This window comes from Amphibalanus amphitrite, unplaced genomic scaffold (assembly GCF_019059575.1).
Source record: "Amphibalanus amphitrite isolate SeventyFive unplaced genomic scaffold, NRLGWU_Aamphi_draft 001273F_arrow, whole genome shotgun sequence".
NCBI lineage: Eukaryota > Metazoa > Arthropoda > Thecostraca > Balanomorpha > Balanidae > Amphibalanus > Amphibalanus amphitrite.
The window spans coordinates 20,860-44,307 of record NW_024882766.1 but is presented as its reverse complement, the minus strand read 5'-3'; the positions used below and the strand labels follow the sequence as shown (position 1 = coordinate 44,307).

General features: G+C 47.3%; 1 pseudogene; it reads left to right on the top strand.

Annotated features, from left to right (window-relative positions):
- LOC122371726 overlaps positions 1 to 23,448 on the top strand; it is a 60,327-nt pseudogene that overhangs the window by 16,755 nt on the left and 20,124 nt on the right.

Sequence of the window (23,448 nt, the reverse complement as noted above, 5' to 3'; positions counted from 1 at the left end):
GTCAGGTGCTGACTTTGGAGAGCAGTTTCTTCGAGCTCCGCCGTCCGAAGGATTTCAGTGTGATCTATGAAACTCGCTGATGAAGGCAAAGTCTGGGAAATAAAAATGGTATGACATGTAATAGTGTGGTCTCTGTCGTGCCTAGATCAGGTTGCAAGGTCACGACGCGACGATGGTGTCAAATAATTTATGCGTTAACCCGCGCCCTGCTGCAGTGTGTGTGGGGGGGTCTGTTTACAAACCCGCCCTGACTGAACACCCTCTTAGCTCGGCAAATTGCCTTCCACCGGCTCTGCACTCGCAACGGCGTGGCGCTACACTTATCGATCCATTTCTCCCCGATGCTTTTACTGCTTACAATACACGCTCCCGTTTTCTTACCTGAGCAAGCGTTACATTGGTCTTATGTTTATAAACTTCTCAAGACCAGACGAAAATGCGTAGAGCGATGCGATGCTTTCTACCATTTGGCTGACGTGTTAACTCCTCGTCAATCCAGAGAGGCAGTCTAGCCGCGCTGCCGCTGGCTGATCAGACTTCTAAAGATAGGTACTATTCACGAAAACGGTGCCCAATATGCCTTATCTCCGCGATCGGCTTACGGGGGCTTCCGCTCCAGCATCCTGTCGGGGACACGCTGGTGATATGCGACAGCGGTGCTGATAATACCGGGACCGCGACTTCGCCGAATCTGACCCCACCGCCAACGTCAAACGAAATGACGCTTGTGGCGACAGCCCAAGGAGACGCGTCGAGCTTGCAGAGGACTCGGAGAAAGGTCAGCGTGGAGGTGTGGTGCTTTCATCTTTAAATCATGCAGTGGCCTGGCTTCCCCCAGGGAAGTGTGGGACTCTCTTGACCCGACTAGGATATGTCAGATGTCATAACCGCTAGCTGGCTTGCCGCAAATGGCCCACACGGAACTTCATGTCAATGTGAAAAGGGGGTGACATTTGAAGTTGTGTAAACTATGCGAAAGGAATCGTAATCCAGTTCTTGTCAGAGAGGGGGGGGGGGCTTTGTATTCGAAGGCCCTTTTGGACTTTTAATGTTATCGACGAATGTGTGCGTTTATTATCGTGCATATGTTTTTAAAGCAGCCTTTTGCGTGAAAAAATTAGCTGCACAATGAATTTATATCAGAATGACGATATAAAACGCCATTTCTTATTCATAACCAGCTTTCACCTATCTGTAAGAATCTTGCTTTCACCCACGCATCGCTTCCCCGTATTCACCCTACCAACAACACTCAGGCTGTATCTGAGCAAATACGTGTGCTGCTGTCCCGTACAGCCGTCTCCTGTTGACGTCGTCGCTCGGGTCTCCGTTTTCGACCCATCTCAGACGTCCGAGCACCCCAGCGGGAGTGGGTGCGACAGACAGACGGCCGCAGCTCGACTGAATCGGGCTGTCACAGCCCTGAGCTGCTGCTGTCAGACGCAAGCCTCGCCGCACCGCAGCCCCCTCATAGCCGACATGTGCGCTCGCCCGCAGCTCGCCCGCCGCTCGCTCGCAGCTCTGGCCATATGGCTTACCGTTATAGCTTTCCATGGAGAATGCACGGCCCCATTGGGCTATACTGTCGTGGCCGTATGCTGTGATTGCGTGCGTGCTGTGTGTGGGTGTGTCGGGGTGCGTGCGGTCCTCGTAGTTATGAGATATTCATGATCACTTACCGAAGACAACCGTCGCATCGGTGAGCTATCTGCACGCAGGCAGGAGGGTTGGTGTTTTGACGTTCTGTGGATCTCGGAAAGGTGACAGCATGGACATGAAAAGGTTGCCGCCCTGCACTGTTTCTATGTTTTTTTTTTTTTTGCTCTTGAATTAGCGCACACTGAAAGCATAATGCGTTTTGTCGTTTAAATACGATTCTTTTATAGGTCACTACTATTCTTGACAAACAAACGAGAGTTGCAGTTCTTAGGAAACATTCTTAGTTTTTCAAGGTATTCATATAGCCTGCCACTTAATAATTCTAGACTAGAAAAGTTACACACGCAACTTATTCTCCATTGTCAATAGATCCGCCTCTGTCTACCGCCCCGGAACCACCCAAAGGCCGTGTAAAACCCAGACTTAAATACGCCTCTCGGCCGCAACTAAAGAGCTTTGAAGTCGACCTCCGGCCTCTAGTGCAAAGTTCGGAGGCGTCACAGCCTGGGGCGTTAAACTTCAGGCCTGCTGCGAGCTCGTATCCCCTGGCGGCGACGGCGCCATCCGGCCTGATTCTGCCGACGACGGCGGGCCTTACCCCGGGCGGCGACACCGGCTCTGCGGCTCACCTGCGGAAACCATGGTAACCATTATCCGGCGGTGGTGGCCGCGGCCGATGGCGGCGCGGCGCCCCTCCCCCGTCTCCTTGGGCGCGGAGGATGCCGCGGATCGATAGGTCCGAGACAGCAATCTGGCGGTCCCGCGCCGGAGAGGATCTCGCGCGCCGCCCGGCCCGGTCGCAGGTAGTGCTGCGGGCGTGAGGCGCCGCGCCGCCTCTCGGGGGACGGTGTCGGCTCACTCTCCTGGGACTGACCCGGTGATGTAGGTCGGGTTGCTGAACAGGACGGTAGCGGTGCTACTCCTGCAACAGTGAATGGGGCTTTGGTGCCCACCGTATTTACCAAGTGTTGAAGGAGTGCGGGAATGCATGGTTGTGGAGAGTTACAAGATATTACATAGGGCAAAGCTTGTAAGAAAATTAATGGTGAAATGGAGCACACAAAGGGAAGGAAATCAAGCATATTTTCATAGTGTAATGAAGTGGTTAGAGTTTTCATGTCATAGAGGCTCATATCGGACCTCAACTGTATTGTTCACATCTCATTGTAGTCTTGCTGCATGTCTTTTGTCGTTTCGGTGTTGAAATTCTAGCCCAATATCATTTCAGGTGTATTTGTTGTTGGGAATATCTAATTTGTTGCGTTTTTTTCACGTATCTTTTTTAGTTTCGCCATTTTATTATGTATATTTTCTGTTTGTATGCGATGTGTCTGTGACGTATAGGCATAAGCGTAACTTTATATCTCTTTGTGGGTGCTCAAGCACCCCCAATCCTGAGCTCAGCACCCCCTACCTTCTTAAAGCACCCCCAGCCTCCTCAAAACATTCCCAGCTGACTCAAGGCCCTCAATAATCAGAATGTCCGTCTCCTAGTACTGTAATGAGCCCAGTGAATCATGCAAATACTATGCTTACTCAATTCAGTGACTAAGAGAATATACCTACATTGAATAAATCACCACAAATTAAGATGCATGATATTTGTGTTAACATTACATCTGATATCATCAGGGGCCCGGGAACGATTTTCAAGTTGGGGGGGGGCGAGCCTAAAATACCTGACATGATGCATATGAAACAGTGGCATAGCTAGGGGTCTAAGGGGACACGTATACCCCCTCCCCCCATCGAGTTCAAAGGGACCCTCGGGTCCGAGAGGCCCTGCGGCGCCATTTGACCGCTGAGGGTTAACGATGGCCATATTTCTACTCAGAAGGGCCCCGTGGGGCTCGTTAGAGCACCTCATGGGCCCTAAATAGCCACACTAAGGTCTCCATAAGGGCCCCACGCCGACTTCTGAAGGCCTTTTGCGGCTTTTAAGGACACCTCGGTGGTCTCCAAAGGCCCGTTAAGCCTGAAACAGACTCTTTACGCAGTCAGGAAATCGCATGCGAGAGCCTACTCAAATACATGGAAGCACGCTCGCATCAATCGCACGCACCTCCCGCGAGCGATTGATGCGAGAGGAATTACAATGTATTTGAATAGGCTCTCGCATGCGATTTCCTGAACGCGGAAAGAGTCTGCTTCAGCCTTTACTGGCCTCTGAGAGGTCTTACCGGCCTATGAGGGGACAGTTCTAGGGGCATTTCCCACCTGTGATGGTCCCACACTTATTTTTCTGAGGGCCCCATAACGGCAACTATGGGGCCCTCGTCGGCGCCTATGAGGGCCCACACCACACCGGTGTCTCTGAGGGTTTCACACCCCCAACTCCGAGTGCCTACACCAGTGCCTATTAAAGCCCTAAAAGAAAAAGAAAAAAAAGAGAAAAAAAAAAGAAAAAAAAGAAGAGAAAAGAAAAAAGAAAAAAGAAAAAAGAAGAAAGAAAAAGAAAAAAAAAGCCCTATATCGGCGGCTCTGAGGACCCACCCAACACCTGCGCATCTAAAGGCCACCCACTGATGACTTGAGGGCCCCACAACGGTGACCCTGAGGGCCCCACCGGCGTCTGACAGTACCATGCCGGTCTCTTAGGACCCCGCAGGACTTCTTCTGCCGGCCTAAGCCCTAAGGACCCCTTGCCGGTCACTGAGAGTCTGAGACCCCCTGCCGGCTTGTAGAGAGTTCGCGTCAGCAGCTCTAAAGGCCCCACACCCGTCTGTAACGGCTCTACACCAGCGTCTATGAGGGCCCGGAGCAACGCCTGTAAGGACCCTCATCGGCGCCTCTGAGAGAATCACACTAGCACCTCTGATCGCCCACACCGGCACCTGCATGGCGGCCCCACACCGGTGCCTCCCTTACCGGCGGCTCTGAGGGCCCTACGCCGGTGATTCTGAGGGTGCCACCGATAACTGAAGGCACCACACAAGCCCTTAGTGTAGCTGAGATTTAATCCCATACCGGCCCTCCGAGGGCGCCACGTCAGTGCACTCATTGCCCCACATCCCTCCCTCACACCCGGAGCGGGTAAACTGTGTTATACCTATATTATAGCAACGATTTTACCACCGTTGTACGTTATGTATTTCTCAAAATTGACTCAAAATGGTCCAGTACAAAATCTGGCCTGCCAAACTTATGGCCAAGGTCAGGCCCAAACACGTTTTGGGCAATCGAGTATCAGTCCATGACTCCATTCTTCGGCAACTTACGGTGCAAGGCCGATACTGTAGAAACTTGCAATTTGTAGGGGAGAGTGGGGTAAGATGCCCAGGGTGGGAAAGACGCCCCACCCCCTCTAGCGATGAAACAAAGAATCGGACCTGGAAATTAATGTTCTTAGCGTAAAGCGGAAGCCTGCCCTGTTAACGGCACAAAAAATTGCGAAGCTCAGTTGGGCAACGGCTGGCTGATGACTGCATGTTTTTTATTTGCTGCTTTCAAAAAATATTTTGGTGTCAGAACATTGTAAATATCAAAGAAGGTAAATAATTTTTGCGTCCCTTGCTATAGTCGTGATACATTAGCATGCGTGTACTGTGTCCCAAACAGTTTGTTTCATGGTGTAGTTTTATGGCTAACAAATTGTACTGATTTAATGTTACTTCGGTACCTTGGGGTAAGATGCCCCCTGTCCTGATGGGGAAAGACGCCCCCCTAAATCCGTAGGCTGTCCTTCAAACAGCCCGTCAAATCATTTATTACATACTTGTGATGTAGACAAAAGCCGATCTGGGCCTATTGAGAGTCCAGTACGGTCGGGTGCTCCCCATGCCGGTCTCTCGGCCCACATAGCGACTTTTTGGGCGGCATCTGACTCTGAGAGCCCTCACGACGGCCTCTGTGGGCCCAATTATTGGCTCCAGGGCCCCTCACGACATCCTTTGAGGGCTCCCACGTTGGCCCCACGGGCCGCACTGGCATCGGAGGTTCCCACGATGGGCTCGAGGGCCCTCAAGCATCATGAAGACCTATAAGAGCCCCACGGTGGTCTCCGAACGCCACCACGTAGGCTTGTTTGGCCGCGCTGGACTATGATGGCCCTAACGATGACCTCTGAAGCCCCTTACGACTACTTTTGAGGGCCCTTATGATGACCTTTGGTGTCTACTGCAGGCTCGAAGGGACTACTGATTCGTTCAGGCGATTCACGTGCCCATTTATGTCACTTATAGTGCAGGGGGCATCTTTCCCAACGTCAGGGGGCGTCTTTCCCACCCTGTGGGGTAAGATGCCCCCTTTCATTTCTTCAGGAAAATGCTTAATAGCAAAAAAAGTAATAATATTTCAGGCACGAAAGTGTGATATTTTTGGAGAAAAATGATGTCGGCTTCCGTTGAAACTCCAAGTTTTTGCTTTCCCATCGTCATTTTCGAATAATATATGACATAGTAAAACCCTGGGCATCTTTCCCCACTCTCCCCTACCCTTGACCTGACCTTGACCTTGACCTCAACCTTTAAATTAAGTACATGTTTTTAGTTATTCGTGATGAGATCTTTCGATTGGCGTTTGAATTTTCCAAATCGGACCATTAGTTCGGGAGATAATAGGGGGGGGGGGTAAAATTTATCCCCCAGCCCCGCGCGTTCGGCTGGAGACCCGAGCCCCGCGCGGGTTAATGCATTGGGTGAGCCAAAATTGTTTTACAGTGGCGCTATTAAAACAAGCTCTCGAACCGATTTAACATCATTTCTTGCATGATGCCTTGGCCACAGTAAAAAAGAACAGCTAAAAAAAAAACTACAAAAACTATGGCATGCCTTTCTGAACGCTATTGAGCACCCCCAATGATTTTTGGAAAACTACACCCATGCGTATAGGTACACGGTTACGAGAAAATCATACATAAAAATAATAATCAGAGCGGACACAATATCACGGTCGAATGACGTGTAATGTATCACCCGTCATCGGATGTCGAATAGGAAATTATCCGCGGCAAATGAGGTGTGTTTTATCTGGAACGCTGATCTGCTCATACGATGAGGGGATGTGCTGCTAATGGCGGAAACATGTCAACAAGTCCCGAGTATCGAGATTGGGTATAGTGTGCACTGTACATGTACGATGTATGGGCATTTGTTTCTGTATACATTACCCTGCATATATGCACAATAGCTATAAACTCTGGTGCTCTGTTGTAACGGTGCTTAGTGCTTACCCTCTGTGTTGATGTCAGGCCCGTGTTGGCAGAGGCACAACTGCCGACAAACTTTCCACCGTCGCCACCAAAAGCTAACACCTTTGCTGTCTGTTCTTCGGAGAAAGCAGGCCTGTTTGTCTTCGTCGGAAGTTTAGAGGCAAAGAAATGGCGAGAGCTATAAAAGATCGATGCGGTTTGTTTGGTATGTGATGGCGTTTTGTCGTCGCGATGTATCGCTGTTTACCATAACTGCGAATGAAGTTTCAGATAGTGGTAAATTCAAGACCTGTGAGAATGTATTTGTGTACAAGTATGATTGTCAAAACATCTGCCTACATTTCGATCAATACATGCTAGTTTCCCTGAGCAATATGAGTGGCCCATTGTTACTTATCGCCCAGTAGGTCACCGCGGTCAGTTCTCAGCATGTTTAATTGATGCGTCGTCGTCTGGTTCACGCGTTTTGTGTGATTGAACATGTGAATGACACGGGCGCCTTACCAAATTGGTAGGGTCATGGGGATAGGAATTGGACAAGTGTTCATTAGTAAAATAAATCGTTGACCAGAACCAGATGGTATTTTCTCATCCATGGCTGCCACTATGTTGATATTGGTACCATATGCCGACATTAGCACCACTGTGTTTCTATGAGATCGATTTTTATATTTATAGATCATTCATATTGAAGTGCTGTAATGTTCTGTTCCCTAATGACTCAATGCAATATACCCTATATTCACGCAGCAATGTGAATGTTTTAAGTCGTTTACCCCAAAAGGTACCATCCCTTAGAAAAGGAAAAGCGATGGAAAGTTCCTATCGGTGTTACTTTATTTCGTAACAAACCCATTCGATTCCCTCTTCAGATAGTCGGCGACATTTCTCCAGAACCATTACCAACTCGACTGATCCTCTGTGGTTGCTTTCAGTAAGGAACCCTAACTACTTCTCCCCTTCTTTGACAGGCTCCATCAGCAACATCGACGACGGCGAGTACCAGTGTCCGGACGGTACGAGTCCTCAGGTGCGCAACCAGGTGAACCAGGTGATCTCCGGAGTGGTCGGCGCCGCGTCCAGCGTCACCTCCATCCAGGTGGCCAACCTGCTGCGCCTCTTCAAAATACCGCAGGTGGGTGACGGACACGGAGACGTGGAGGGTTAGTTTGGTGGAAGGAGAAGTTTGGGAGAGAGGGTGACGGAGACGTGGAGGGTTAGTGTGGTGGAAGGAGAGGTTTGGAAGAGAGGGTGAATGAAGGAGAGGGAGAGAATTAGGGGGAGTGAAGAGAGATAAAAAGGGAAGATGTTGATGAAGAGAAATGGAGAAATTAGGAAAGAGAGATAGGGAGAGAGAGGGAGAGAGAGAGAAAGAGAGAGAGAGAGAGAGAGAGAGAGAGAGAGAGAGAGAGAGAGAGAGAGAGAGGGAGGGAGAGAGAGACAAGGGAGAGTGAAGTGGATATTGGTCTCGGTGCAGGTGGCGTAATAATAACAACAGATTGCGCGGATTGGCGCCATGCTAAATACGGACCGAGACGTTAGTATTCAGGGTCAGGGTCATTCGGAGCCCAGATGTCAGGTGGATCGGCATACAATATACATATCACGCGAGCCAAAGTGGATTATCAAACATCGTTAATCTGTCTAGGCCTGTCTGCGACCGTTGCCCATTTCATTCTCGCCATGCCAGGTGAGGCATGTAATAAGTTCAGTACGCTGACCAGGCGCGGATACAAGGGGGGGGGCCATGGGGGCCATGGCCCCCCCCCCCCTTGGCCGATTTTTTTCAAAAATAAAATAAAAAGTTAAAAAGTTAAAAAGCTGAAAAGGGGGCCTCCTGAAAATAAAGTGGCCGAAATCCGATGAGTTTTTTTTTTTTTTAACCTACCCACTTAGTTATTTCTTAGAAGGCTAGCTGAGAAGACTTCTTTGTTAGAAGATTGGTAAGGCTTTTCATAACTTGGAGGTCTCTTATACTCACAGAGATGACCACTTTTACAGGGCCTCCTAACCTGCACAGAGGGCCTCCAAGCCTGCACAGATGTTGAGATGTTGCCTGAACAGCTAGATAAGCTCAATAGACGCAGTTTTTTTTTGGGGGGGGGCCCAACAAGTGGGAAGATGGGGCCTCCAACAGGTGGGATTATGGGGGGGGCCTCCTGGTTTCTAATGGCCCCTCCCTTGGAGATTTTCTGGATCCGCCCCTGACGCTGACGATACGCAGGTGCTCGTCAGTGGACGTATGACAGCGATGAGCGACACAGTGACTAGAATGGAGACGACCCTGGCAGCCCTCAGTGACTGGTTTGCGGCCAATGGGTTGAAAGTCAATGCCACCAAGACTGAATTGATTGCGTTTGACAGCCGGCAGAGCATACGTAACCTGTTTGACATAAATGTAAGATTTAGAGATGCCGTCTTGAAACCGTGTCAAAAGGTCAAGAATCTGGGCGTGACCTTCGATTCTTACCTCACCTGGGATGACCATGTTGCTGCCATTGTGGGTAAATGTTTCGGAGCGCTGATAGGATTGAGCCAGGTGCGCCACTACATACCCGAGGATACGACTGTGACGCTTGTGACTGCCCTTGTTCTCTCACATGTGCACACAGAAAAATATTAACACCGTTAGCGGTGTAATTGCACAGTACATATCTGAGCACTTGAGGAAAGTTAATTTAGTCCCTTCCCCGCTTAAATTACTCGCGCTTCCAAATGAACACCAGGAAGAAGGTAATAGAACACTGTTAGGAGGGTTGGGTGTTTTGCTACATGTAGTACATGTAGTAGAACACTGTTAGGAGGGTTGGGTGTTTTGCTACATGTAGTAAAACACCCAACCCTCCTAACAGTGTTCTATTACCTTCTTCCTGGTGTTCATTTGGAAGCGCGAGTAATTTAAGCGGGGAAGGGACTAAATTAACTTTCCTCAAGTGCTCAGATATGTACTGTGCAATTACACCGCTAACGGTGTCAATATTTTTTCTGTGTGTGCGGTACTGCCTGCCCGTTTACGGGAACTGCTCGAAAGGGAACCTCGCACGACTTGATAAGGTCATTAATTTTGCCGCAAGGGTTGTGTCTGGCCGTCGCAAGTATGAACACGTCGCTGATGTAAGGGACGCGCTGGGGTGGCTCTCGGCTGGTGACCTATCGTCGTACGATACGCTGGTGCTACTGCACAAGGTTATCCGAACGGGCGAGCCAGCAGACATTGCCGCTATGTTTCGCTGAAATGAGGAGATGCGCGAGCGAGCGACTAGACGGGATAGCAGGCTGTGGCTACCTGGCATCCACACAGAGGCGTGGCGGCGAAGGTTCAGCTACCGTGCAGCCATGCAGCAGTACAACGCTCTGCCCAGTGATTTTCCGGACATGTCAACAAACAAGTTCAAATCATCGCTCAAACGTCGCTTTCAACACTGATTTAGGCTTATGCATATGGGTTGCATGTATATCAGCTGTATATATTCATGCATAGCCATGCGTTTTGGTGAGTTTTGTGTGATATGTTGAGTGTGATGTCTTTTTGTTCCCTTCTCATATGACGCGGGAGCGTAATAGCCACAACTACCTGTGGATGCCCCCCAGATGTTAAATACAAATACTAATACAAATAAGTACGTATTTGTACACCGGTCGCACAGCCTTGGTCGTCGCGACCCAGTGCCCTCCTTTTAATCGGACCCATGGGGTGAAAACGACCCGCGACAATGGGGAGCAATGATAACGCACCGCACCCTAACGACTATTGAACGGCAATGATTAGTCGGGGCAGCACTTAGAAACGGGTTCCATGAAAGGGCTATGGTCACTCAGGGTAATTTACGTGCGGCAAGGAAGGAACTGAATACTTTCACGGGTGCTCGCTCGAGGCTTTATATGCTTTCATGGCTTCACAGCTTTTGCTTAATATGTTTCTTTGAGTTCAAGGCAACTCTTATGGCTTTGAACGATCAAAAGAATGTTCAACTGCCTTTTCAAAGAAGCTGTATTTTATTATACGAATGTAAACGTTTATCATCAAGGTAAAAGCGATCTGTCCTCTGTACAAGGAGAGGTTGAAAGGGTTCAACAACCTCTGCTGTGGCTGGCATGGCTGCTATTTCTGGTTTGTGATAAGTAATGCTTGCCAGCCTTTGAATGTGAACTATGTAGTTTTATAAAGCGATCGCGGAAATATGCATGTTTTATTTTCAAAGTTGAAAACGGCTCGACGGGAAGGGGTTTATTCATCGTGCCCGACTGTTGTGAGGTCTATATCTGAAATACATGGATATTGGATAGATTGAAATTAATTTAAATGAAAGGAAAACTCATTATCTTCAATATTTTTCTCGGCACGTTGTAAAATAAATCACGTTTTCAAACTATTGAAAAAATGTAAAAATTTATCAAAAAGGTAATTTCTGCCGGACTACATTATCATTTGAGATATTTGGACAGGAGGCTTGGCTTTTACCCAACGCAGGTGTCAAATGAAGCATTTGTGGCAGCACTCCTCACGGGTCATGACTCATGACCTTAGCATACATTCAGTGATTCAGTTCCTATCTCGCTCCCTCACCTCGCCAATCCCAAAGCTGGATTTCTCACCGTGACATTATCCCCAGAGCAGCTTTACTTGAAAGCTCTCTGAAAGTTAAACCGTTTGAGTTGGTTTCGCCGTAAACCGCAGCCACCGTCGCATACCGTCTGAGGCGAATCCGGCGCGGCGTGCTGCCAGCTTACATGGGCTTTTCTTCATGAGAAGCTACGAGCCAGGTCGGACGCCAAAATGGAACCGGACGGCGGCAGTCCGCGGCACACTGCAGTGTGTATCAAGTGCAGCTGGGAGCGGTATAGATTGTAAAAGTTGCCCGCCAAGTTGGAGTGCCGCCGTTCGCTGACAGCCAACTTTCCGATGCGACGTTCCAGGAGCTGGCTCAGCCATGCTAGTTGTTGCGAATTTATACGGCCGTCTGTACAGCTTGACTTTAATCTGCATACCCGGAGATATAAGGCAATTACAGCCCCAGGGTAGGTCGCTATTAGAAGGGAGTGCTCCAGCTGGCTGGCACTTTGGTCAGGGCCAGTGCCTATTTTCAGCTGCACTTCTCATATAGTATTTTAGTCCCATAAATACCACGTAACTCAATGATTCCTCACTGAGGTTGGCTATAGAAAACACATATTTTTCTTATATGAATATACATAAGTTTCCATTAAACATATGCGAATTAAAAGATTAGCCTCATGGCACCATGCATTTGCTACGTGTTTGTGGAAGCTACCGCGGCAGGCTTGGCATTTAAACGGAATATTCTTCGGTGTATTTGGGACCAACCTGGTGTCAAACTTCGTAAATGAGACCACAGAGCACCTAAATCGTTAGGCGGCACGGGCGGACATCGATAGCAGCGCCTCTATCGGTCACTAGGGAAAGCTGGGCTGTAGGCGACGAAATACCGGCTGAGTTGTCACAAGTTAAATTGGTTTATAGACATCCGTCTTGTGAAAAAGTTGAACTTTTGCCTTCAATATTTCTACAGGCAATTTTAGAAGTGCCTTCACATAGATTACAAAACCGTTTAAATTATTTTATTCACTTCAAGCCTTCCCTATTGTTCTTGATGATGCGGGAACTATTTCTGATTAGTGTTTCTAGCTTAGTAAAAGAACATATTGTGCAAACGATGAAAAAGCATAAATGGAAGATTTTAAATGCAATTTTCTGTAACAAATAATGGTAAATTCTCTACACATCAAGGAAAAGGTGCATGCTAACTGATAATTTAAAGTTCTTGGGGCCAGTTGGTTTCTTCTTTTCTTACGTCGCCCCAATGGCCGCGAATACACTTGTGATAGCGCCTATCGTATGTCAAACGTTTAGTTTACGCGTCTGAACTTCACCAACCACTCTCCTGTGTCTCCGTTACTCACTGACGTCCTCTGCTGTTGCCGGCAGGTCTCATTCTTTTCCACCTCACCGGAGCTAAGCAGCAAGCAGCGGTTCGAGTACTTCTCTCGGACAATTCCCTCTGACGAGTACCAGGTGCGAGCGATGATGGAGATCGTGAAGCGACTCAACTGGACGTACGTCTCGATCATCTACGAGGAGTCCAACTACGGTCTCAAGGTGAGGCAAGCTGAAGGGAAAGCTGCGTTCAGTAGGCATGGTGTTGATACTGTGTGAACGTATGATTCATTCTTTATGTTGTTGACGAAGGCCGTTGTCGAGCGCTTTGGCTGCACGTAACTACTCATTTGTGGTAGCGTTGTGAAAAGAGATTTGAAACTTCTCCGAAATTCAGTTGTTCGTTCCATGCTGCATTGTTCACAGAATGCAATTCACTCACCCATGCATATGTAATTTGTGATAGAGCTGAATTGTGTTATACGTGGTAAAGATAATTGATCCAACCAAACAATGGGCACACCAGTTACATAAGGCTGTCGTTCTGCCGGTCAACTATGAATGTCTACTTCTGCTAATAGTTTTCGTTCCTAGCACACCCATTCTACAAGTACACTGGACCATTATCAGCTGTCTTTATCGTCACAGATAATCGGCAGCCCAAGTTAGCAGACAATGCCGAGTATGGTTAGGCCGCGGTGAGCGTTGCAAGCTGCGGTCGATTTCCTTGGAGCCTCTCCATTCCCCTCAGTTCAGCCAGCGACAGCCGACAGTATAAATCAACCTCCGGGCGACAGAGCAGACGTGTGATCAACGCTGCTGCCGCTGTGCGGATGCGGTCCCGGATGCCAATGATATCCCATGGTTCCTTTTAAACTTTACCCGGTCTAAGATGTCTGCGCGGTTCAAATTTTACGTTCAAGTTGAGCGTTTCATGCTGCGTGGGGGTAAATGGTTCCCAAAATACGCTCCAGGTTTGCCAGAACTCATAACCGAGAGAACTTATCTCTCTTAGCGAGACAAGTGTAGATAAAGTGAGCGCGTTAAATTGAGTCTGTGCGTGAGACGGGATCGGCTGACCATGGTGCGTGGGTGTCCGATTGCTGCAAGCAACGTGCCGTCTCAGTGTCGCTGCTCTGCGAAGGTTATGTAAAGCCCAAATGCGGTGATAGACAGTCAGTATTTACAAGGCGTACGGCGTAGGGGTGGTGGGAAAATATTTACCTAATCATTGTTCAATTTCATAGTACCTTCAGACTTAAGTTAGGCTGTTGCGAGTGTGGCACACTAACTGTTGTTCTAAGCATATTCTCTGCCTAGGTATAGTAAGTACAATGTTAACCGATGGACTACGCAAAAAGTGCGCTATAATTCATCGGACAATGCCTCATTGAGATGCGAAGAGTATCCCCGATATTTTAGAGGCTCTTCTTATTAAATTCTTGAAACCATCTAGAGTGACGTGACTATTTTTAGGCAGCCTGTTTATTGCAGCAATTTGAGATTGCATCAGAACTCTCGACGCATTCTCGATCAGGTTTTTAATTACTCTGCGTGGGAGAGTACGGCTTTATTTGGGCTATTGGTCTGATATGGGCTATGTTATTTTTAACCACTCCCACCAATATCATATTTGACAAGAGCTATAAGAAAGAGAACGATAAAATGAGCTAGAGCTCCGTTTTTCTATACAATTGCATCATCAATTAGTTATTTGCTTAGCTCTTTCGTTCATTGTGTAAATGTTATCCTGCTTTCCGTGCTTACATTTACGTACAGGTCTCGCGGGTTTTAGCGGTAGGTTTTGCACCTAGAAAATTTAGTGTACTTCAGGCTATATCTTCGTCGTCTTAAGCTTTTAAGTGTTGAAGATGCGATCGACTTGTTGGGTAACAAGCCGGCCATGATCGTGTAAAATGGCTTCATCGTAGATCGATTAGTTTCTGAGATATAACCGGAAATGTAAAAGTGCAAAACCTACCGCTTAATCTCGCGAGACCTGTACCTCTCCAGAAAGTCCACAGGAGATTTGGTGTGTGTTGTGTTTGCTATTAGGATTCCCCCGGAATTCGACGAGTCCGAGTTGATTAAACCGGGCATCATCTCCGCTCGTAGCTTATTGACCGGGCTGGGCGGGGGTATACGAAGGATGTGTCAGCCGCTTCCAAGTTCCACTTCCCTTTCGGCTTGGGCTGCCGTCAAGGTTTGAGCCGGATTTGAGACGTTAACACTTGTCTTGGTGATTGTGGGCAGAGGTTTTGGACATAGGGGACTCTTCTTTGCCAGCTTCTCTGCCAATTTTCACGTTGTCAGTCGACGTCGCTTTCAGCACAACCACTTCGAGAACAATGCTGGTCACCCATGTTCGCATTATTTCGACAGGCAACGGTTATCCAGCCATGCTCTCCTCACGGTTGTAAGTGAGCCAGAGAAAAAGCGCACGTTGACAATCGATGTGTCGGGAGGCCTCACCAACCGTTGTTATCCCATTTAGAACCATGATAACCGCTTGGTAGGTGGCTCGTGGCTCCAGTGGCTCGATATTGGTCTAATCGTGGAAAGTGCCACGCTGAACGTAACCTGAAACCACTTATCGTGGCTGGGGTCAGGCTACGTGGTGCTTAACACGATCAACTGACACGCTGGTGTACCAGATGGTAAGTACCTTGTCCCACCGAGTCGGCTTCATAAGAGCACGATAAATATACGAGCATATGGATACCGAACAGCGAACAGTTTGTAACCAATTTCCAGACACGCTACATGCATCATGCACTTCGCGCAGCCTAATTCAACTCGCCGGTCATGTAAGCTATGTTAGCACCTGGCAGCTCTATTCGGTTCACATCAGCGGCTGAAAAGCTGGCGTCGCCATTTCCTTATATTTTCTTATACACTCCCATTCAGCGCCACCCGACGAATGTCCCTATGGCCCGTCGGCGTAGGAGGTGGAGCCGATTCCTGGCGCTCCAGTGGGCCGGGCGGAACTCCCGCTGGGCCCATGAGTAGCCGGAAGGCTCGCGGATGTCGGGTGGGTGTGTGGGTGCCAGCAGAAGGCGCGGCGGCGGCGCCTGGCCGGCTGCCCTCGCCAGCCGGCTGGCGATCCAGAGTGACGCCGGCGCCGGCTGCAGCCGGCGCCGGCGTCACTCTGGATCGCGCCCGATCGTCATCCATTTACCCCGTTTACATGAGTCAGCGAAAATGACGTTTAGAACGGATATTTCCGTTTAGCGAAAAGTGCGCAAGTTTCGACTCATGTAAACTGGTTTGGGCGCGCAAAAATGACGATTACGCGGAACGGAAATATCCGATGAATTAATGGGAAATATCCGTTTAGGACGTCAGGCCTAAACGGATTTTTTGCGCATCTAGCAGAAAATGACATGAATATGCATGTTTTATAGATGAAATTTTTTAGTTTACACATCAAAATACATATTTATCTTGAATGGTAGGTCTAATGACAATGAAAAATCCACTATTTGCCCCTGATTTCGCGCCATTGTGGCAGATTCATAAAGTACCTACATAAGTGTTGAGAGGAACGTCCTATGCTTCAAAAGGGAAGCATTCTAGTTTAGGGGTAATTTCCTTATTTCTTAGATTCAACAATCAGGGTTCAATTCCAGGGCAACCAACATAGCCTTCCCAGCCAGTCGCTCCCTATAGCCACTTGGAACAGCATGCTACTTGCCATTTAGTGCTTGGTACACTGGATATGGTGCTTGATTTATTTTGCTTTAGTGCATGCTCCCAAACAATTTTCTCTACTTAGGTATTTCAAACTTCCTAGCAGTGATCAGGGGTGGAGATATCTGTCAAAATTTCAGGGGGGAGGGGCCGGGCAGATGGGGGGGGGGGGCAGATGGAGGCGGGTTGAATGCAGTACCATTGACTTACATATAGCAGTAATTCGTTTTCAGGGGGGTCCTGACCCCCCTGACCCCCCCCCCCCCCGAGATCTCGACCTCTGGCAGTGATTCAGATAACTTATGCTTCAGCGAACAGCCACCAGACGGCAGGGCACGCAGGCTGGTTGGGACAGTAACTTGGCTGCATGCCAAAATATACACAAGACACACAGACAAATTTACTCAATGATACTGCCATCTGCTCCCCCCCCCCCCCACCAATATTTAAATGTTCACCTTATTGTTCCAAAGAAGTAGATTCTTCAGTGGTGGGAAGGTCTCTGAAAGTTTGGTTAATCTCGGATGGTGGAAGCAGGCAACTGGCAAGTTTTGTGGAATTTGTAGAATCATACCTAACCTTACCTACCAACCTAACTTTCAACCTACCATCCTACAAACACATTTACATGCCTACAACCTATTATACCAAACCACTTCCTACCAATCTACGAGGTCAACCAACCTACCAAACCACATAGGTACCACTCGGACTTCATCTTCACATCTTACCTGGTGTGATTGAGAGTGGATTATTCTATGCATTTTGAAAATTGCACTGATAGTGTCTTAAAGTTTGGTGGTGAGTAGATGTAATTTCTGTTATGACTAAAACACATGGAAATGATGGATACTGTGCTGCACCAGACAGTCAAGCAATGCACCCACAGGTCACATCTACTACACAATTCACCTAGTATGTAGGTACTGATCTGACCCCTGTCTTTGAAGAACTGAGCAGCTAAAAGCAAAAAATGAAAATAAAATGCTGAAATATTCAAGTGCTTCAAATGTGTCAACCAAAAATGTATATTACATATACACGATCCCGCACCACCCACTTTCATACCAATGTTTTCTGAAGTGTGGCACCATACTGCACATCCTTTCATGCATTTTCATTTTGTCAACTTACTGGAGGTCCATCATGATGAGCTATGACTATTATGAGCTGTCTTAGCCTTTTTTCTGAAACCAAAAAGACTTTCAATATAGATGTGCTCTTCAATGTTGTCCAAGACCTCAATTGTTTACTTGCTTTCTGACAGTTAATCACACTTCTTTTACAGCACACAAGTAAAGTAATGGCTTGTGCCATGATTATTTCCAATTCTACATACAAAACTATTAAGAATCAAGTTAATTAAGCTCAAAACAAGCACAAATAATGTTTGATAGGAGCTGCGCCAGACATGTAAAAATGCGCAAAATATCCGTATTTTTCGGGCTGCCGGCGTAAAGGGAATTATCCGTTCCGGAACGGATTTTTCCGATAAGGCTCATGTAAACGGGGCCACCGAAACGCATTTTTCCGTTCCCTGGCTAATCGGATATTTCCGTTTAGGCTGAATGACTCATGCAAACGGGGTGATTGACTGGCGGTCGTCGGGGCGGTGGCGTCGGGGGCAAATATTGACCGCCGGCCAGCGCCAGGGGCAATATTTGCATCGGGAGTGCCCTCAGGTGCAGGAGATCTGATAGCTTCACGGAAGTCGCTGGCTCCGATAGGTAGTGAGAATCGATGTGGCTTTGGCAAAGTCGACTTTGAGCTGAATGAAAACGGCTGTTTTTTAGGGGAGATAGGTAATAGGTACTCTAGGAACCGGATAATGATGAACTGGTGCAAGTTTTCGCTCACATAAAACGTTCTCGCTCTCACTGGGAACGTTTTGCATCAGCAAGCATATAACCTGTTCAACTTTTTTATTCTTTCTAGCCAACACAACCCATTTGTGAATATGGTAAATGTAATCCGGATATAGGTTGGGTAATCACTTGATGTATCATATGCATGAGTAACCACCAGTTTTTGTATAATGGAATACAGGTGCTTCCCAGTAACACATTTTATGTGGAGTGTTTTTGAGCCACCATTGAAGCAGAGGGCAATCCCTGTTGCAACGAGGCTTTATTCAGCTGAAATTTGTCATTCTTTGCATTGCCATTTTTTTTTTTGAGAAGTCAAAATTCAAAGTACCCTCTGCTGCATCTTCTTCGTGACCTGCAACTATTCACAAACAATTATCTGTGTTGAGCATTGAACTTAGAAATACCGTTTGTGATGGCTAGTTAATCGCAGTTCTCCACACTCCAATATTAACTAGTGAAGACATCTTTAGTGGCGGTTAATACCAGCATGTATTCCGCGTTCAAACCCTAACTTGCTTAACTCTGGAGAATTGAGCAGACTTGAAAGCATTCCTGGGGCTGATAACCCTTAATATAGTGACATCAGGGGGAGCTTTCATATCTTGGAGCTCCCCTCGAGCTCATTAAGCTGGATGTCGGCACGCGGCGCTCCTTTGTTGAAGGCTCTCCCAGGTCCAGGATGGACCTCGTTTGGCTGAGAGCCCCCTCCCTCGGCGGGTGGCGCCAAAGGAGATCGGTTCGGGACCCGAGCTCGGCGCCAATGAACTATGAACCCATTATTTGATCCATTTCAGCCGCAGCCAAGTAATCCCAGCCAAGTGGAAATCAGCCACGGGAAATTTACTGTTTAGGTGTGTCACTGATACGGGCTTACAGACGCCTTCCCAGGGAAGTATAAAACGGAAATCGCTCAGCAGTAATGTGTGAAGCTGGATGGTTACCGGGTTTAAGATTATTGGACGGGAACGGATAAAATCCTTCAAAACCAATGTGGGTTTGAAGGGGCAATATTTAAATATTTCACTGTTTACTGTTGATACTGGACACTGAAGTTTACTGTGGGGAAAAGGCACCTTACTTTGATTTTATTTTATATATTGTTTTTATTTTTTCTGTTTTTTTTTTTTGTTCTATTATTATCTTTTTTCTAAATTTCATTTTGTATTAAAAACAAACTCTGTTTTGATATTATTTTCATCATTTTCTTCAAATTACTTGACCTATCTTGACAAGACTCAAGTAAGTATATTTCAGATAAGATAAAAGTGCTTCTGTCGTGCCATATAGCAAGACGTCCCTGATACACTTACCAGAATGGTCATTGATCGTAATTCCTGACTGCCGATAAAAACCATGCGGATAATCCACATTCCTGGAATGTTATAGCTGTAGACACGTAAACACAATCGCTCATTATCCCTCAGCGTGCTGGAAGCTGAACACTCAGAGAAGCCCTCGTTACGCTCAGCTCTTGTGTCGCCCGCACAGTGAGCTTTCGGTCAGCTTAGCGTCGTTACCATGGCAACCGCCGACGGTCAGCTCCGCACCAGTCTCGTTCTTTAACGATGATTGGAGATGACCAGCGATCCTACCACTCATCAGCGTCCTTTGTACCATTATACGCATGTTTTCGTTTGCGTTTCTTTGATGATGCCGGTGCCCAGAGACAATGAGGTTTTCTGCTATTGCTTTTAGGTAGCGTTTTGTGGATGGTAAGAAATGACCTAATAAATTTCTCTTCGTTTCCTACCGGAATTTTGTCCCTGCGGTGATTCGTTAATTTTTGCAGACTGTCGTTAGTTCAGTCTGGCTCGGCAACACAGTTTTCTTGGCTCTGGTCGACTGGTAGCGATGCGTGCGGGCCGGTTGGATAAAAAACGCCGCACGGATTTCTTGGCGACCGTCTCCGCTGTCGCTATAGCGCATATCCCGGCGATGTGGATTCCTGGAGCGAGGCCAGCTCTGTCCTCACCCATTCTGTCCTCCGCGGCAGACGGTGCCAGATGACCCCCGCCGCTTCCGCTTGGCCGTCCGTCTGCCTTTTGTGATTTCTTTTTCTTCCATGCTGCTACGGTGCTCTAGAAGAAAAACGTAAAAAGAGTTAGATCAAAATCACAGCAAAACCAATTCAGATGCGTGTGTGTGTTTATGTGTGTCATAAGTTTTTGTGGTGCTTGAAATTCCTTTAGCCCATTCCCGAATATTTTTATTATTATTTTTTGATTGTTTATATGAATCAATACGCATGGCGTGTATATTACTCTAATTGTTACTGCCGAAGGGTTGTGGTACACGCAACAGCCATCAGGCGACCACAGGAACGGCACGTTTTGGTCGTATTACCAGGCGATCCGATCATTTTCACGTTTTTCAGCATGTTTCGATTGGGTGGGTGCTGACTTACGTGTTGACATTACAAGGGTCAATGTCGCATGTCTACCTTGAAGATGTATGTAGTGCTGTTTTCATCCCTATCAACACTTCCCGGAGTTCGCGACTTGTATTCTGACTTCGCGAATTCCTTATGCCTGAAGATCCACCCAGCAGCATGTTACCGCAAAAGTTTTTTGCCATTTTTTCGTCCAGAAGGATCTGTGTAGAACCGAGCACACGGCTTTTTCAGACGTATGTACACATACTTCAGCCCTTCATCGGCAGTCGACAGCCTTGCTGAGCACAATACAATGCTCCTTCACTCTCAAGCACGTGAAAAGTACTTCGCTTATTGGTGTTTTACCCACCACTAACTACTTGGAGGACACAAGTTTTCCTAGTCGTTCTTTGATTGTGATGCGTTGGTAGGTTCTTTTGGCTGCAGTCAGTATGCTTGGCTTCTGCCTTCACGAACGTGCTAGGCCCACGACTTTGGTCACTCGTTCCTTATTTGCGCTGATACTGGATGGGAGTTCCTTGGCTGCTTACGGTGATTGAACGCATTACCATATATGATTGGGTTATTGGCATCCAGGAAACTGATCTATATTCCTGCGGGTAGTCGGTTTCTCTTCCTGGATTACTCTCATTCTTATCTCTGCTCTGCTTTGGTTCGACATTATTATCTGTCGCGGTTTCGATACATTCCTAGAGAATAAGCACACTAAGCGTCGTTTATGATGTACTCGTATACTGTAAAGCTATTGGAAATGGCGATAAATACCATGCCTATCGCTGCCACGCAAAACAGGCAGTGATTCTCGCAGTAATCCACCGGGTTATTGGCGCTGTCATTGCCAGAGAGCCATTTCTGTTAGCCTGCTTATGTAGTTCTAAAGCTATATCCGCCTGGTGTGAACTCCATCCAACTTTAGAAATGGTGGCGGCGGCAATTTCCGTTTCCTCAGCACATTGTCAGCGGCCATAAATTCATATTTTCTTAATTCCAGTTTTATCACCGCGGTCTGGCCGTCGCTGCCAGGCCGGCGGCCTCGGACCGGCGCTGCCTCTGTGAGCCGTCTGCTCCGTTCTAACGCCGGTTTGTTATAGGCTGTACGGTAATTGAAGCAGGGCCCGCTGCCGTCTTGTGAACGTGCTGTTTGGAACGGCATCCTTTGTGATAGGAGCGTGGTGCTGCTGGAAATGGAGACTGGCGCTGGGTGAGAGCTGCTGGAGAATTTAGGGAGCCTGTAAAATGGCTGTGAAATGAGACAGCGTGACTGTCATCTGGACGATGAACAGAAGATCAGTGCAGCATCCTAATGGTGGTGTTAAATTCGATGCGACTGGCATTTTATTGCTATATTCTAGACATAACTGTCCGTCGTATTATTCTGGCTTCCCTCAGTAACTCGTCGATGTTTTCTCCCTGGATATCTCTGGCGAGTGGTTGCCTTGTTCAAGGGTGGACAATTTCCTGGCTTGATATAGAGTGTCAGCCGGTTCCGCGCGACGAAAATTGGCCAACAAATTTCAAACCTACGGGGCTGAAAATTGCTTCCGATAGAGATTGACATCTGGTGTAGGTCAGTCAGACGAACCTGGTCAGGCTCAAATGAGAATGTAACTGCCAAGATAATGCTTAAAATGACATTTTAACATTAAGCATTGCATTTTACTTTACGAAGAAGAATAAGTATATGGAATATCGAAACCAGTATTATTATCAGCCCATGATATCCGTGTTATGGGGCGTCCACCCTGAAACTCAATCTTGCAACCAGAAAGTCTGGATGATTAAGTTTTTAATCGGGTTAATTACTTCATACAAGGACATTGTAAACCCATATCCAATGTTTGTCATTGCATTCATAACTCACATGCTTTCGGTGCTCATTCAGAAGATGGTCGCCGACTTTTTCAGCGTCATTGCAAGGGAATGTAACACTCCCCAGCGTACTCTACCTAAATCTACTCAATACTGAAATATCTGTCTGACAGTGATATTGCAAGAGCTTACTAAAGGACTTCAAAAGGTTTGCACGCGCGATTAGGGGATTGCTGTCGACGGCTCTACTCAGCTGCTGAGATTATTCCTTTTGGAGGTGGCTCTCTCGACCTTTGCGAGTCCCAGGCGTGCCTGTCGGCTGCCAACTTCGAGCCGGGATATATTGTGACGAAATCTAACAGCTCTGATAGCACTCACATCAGCTCTTCAGGATGTCTTTTCGCCATATCCCCTTGGAGCGCCACTCAGGAATATATTGAAATCTTTTGAGACTAGTCAAATAGAAATAAGCTTGTATCTTCACAAAACTCGGGGATCTGCAAATTGTAAAAAAAGAGAAGCAAAAATAATGATATTTGTAGATTAAGAGTATATTTAAACCAGTATGCTGTGGTTAAAGCCTTTCTCGTCTGTTTAACCCTCGCGGGCCCGGGGGGGGCGTTTTTCGCCCCCCCCCCTGGCGAATATTTGCGATAACTCCCGAACGCTTAGGGATAAGAAGGCGAAACTTTCAGTACCTTTTCTCCCATCAATTTGACATCTTCTGAAGTAAAAAGTTAATAGGATCGCTCCCAAATCACACCATATTTTAGCTGAAATGACTGATCTATAAGTGTAACTTCAATAGTCAACTTTGCTGTAGAAAGCAGTTAGTTTAAAATCAACGAATTTGTGCAAAAAATCGTATTAAGGGGTCACTGGTGGTTAGATTGTCTTATATAGCATGAGCGTAATTTGACCTCGAATGGTCAAGCAGTGGTACAACTGCTCCCTGATGACTCGTCAAATCAACACGAGACAGGGT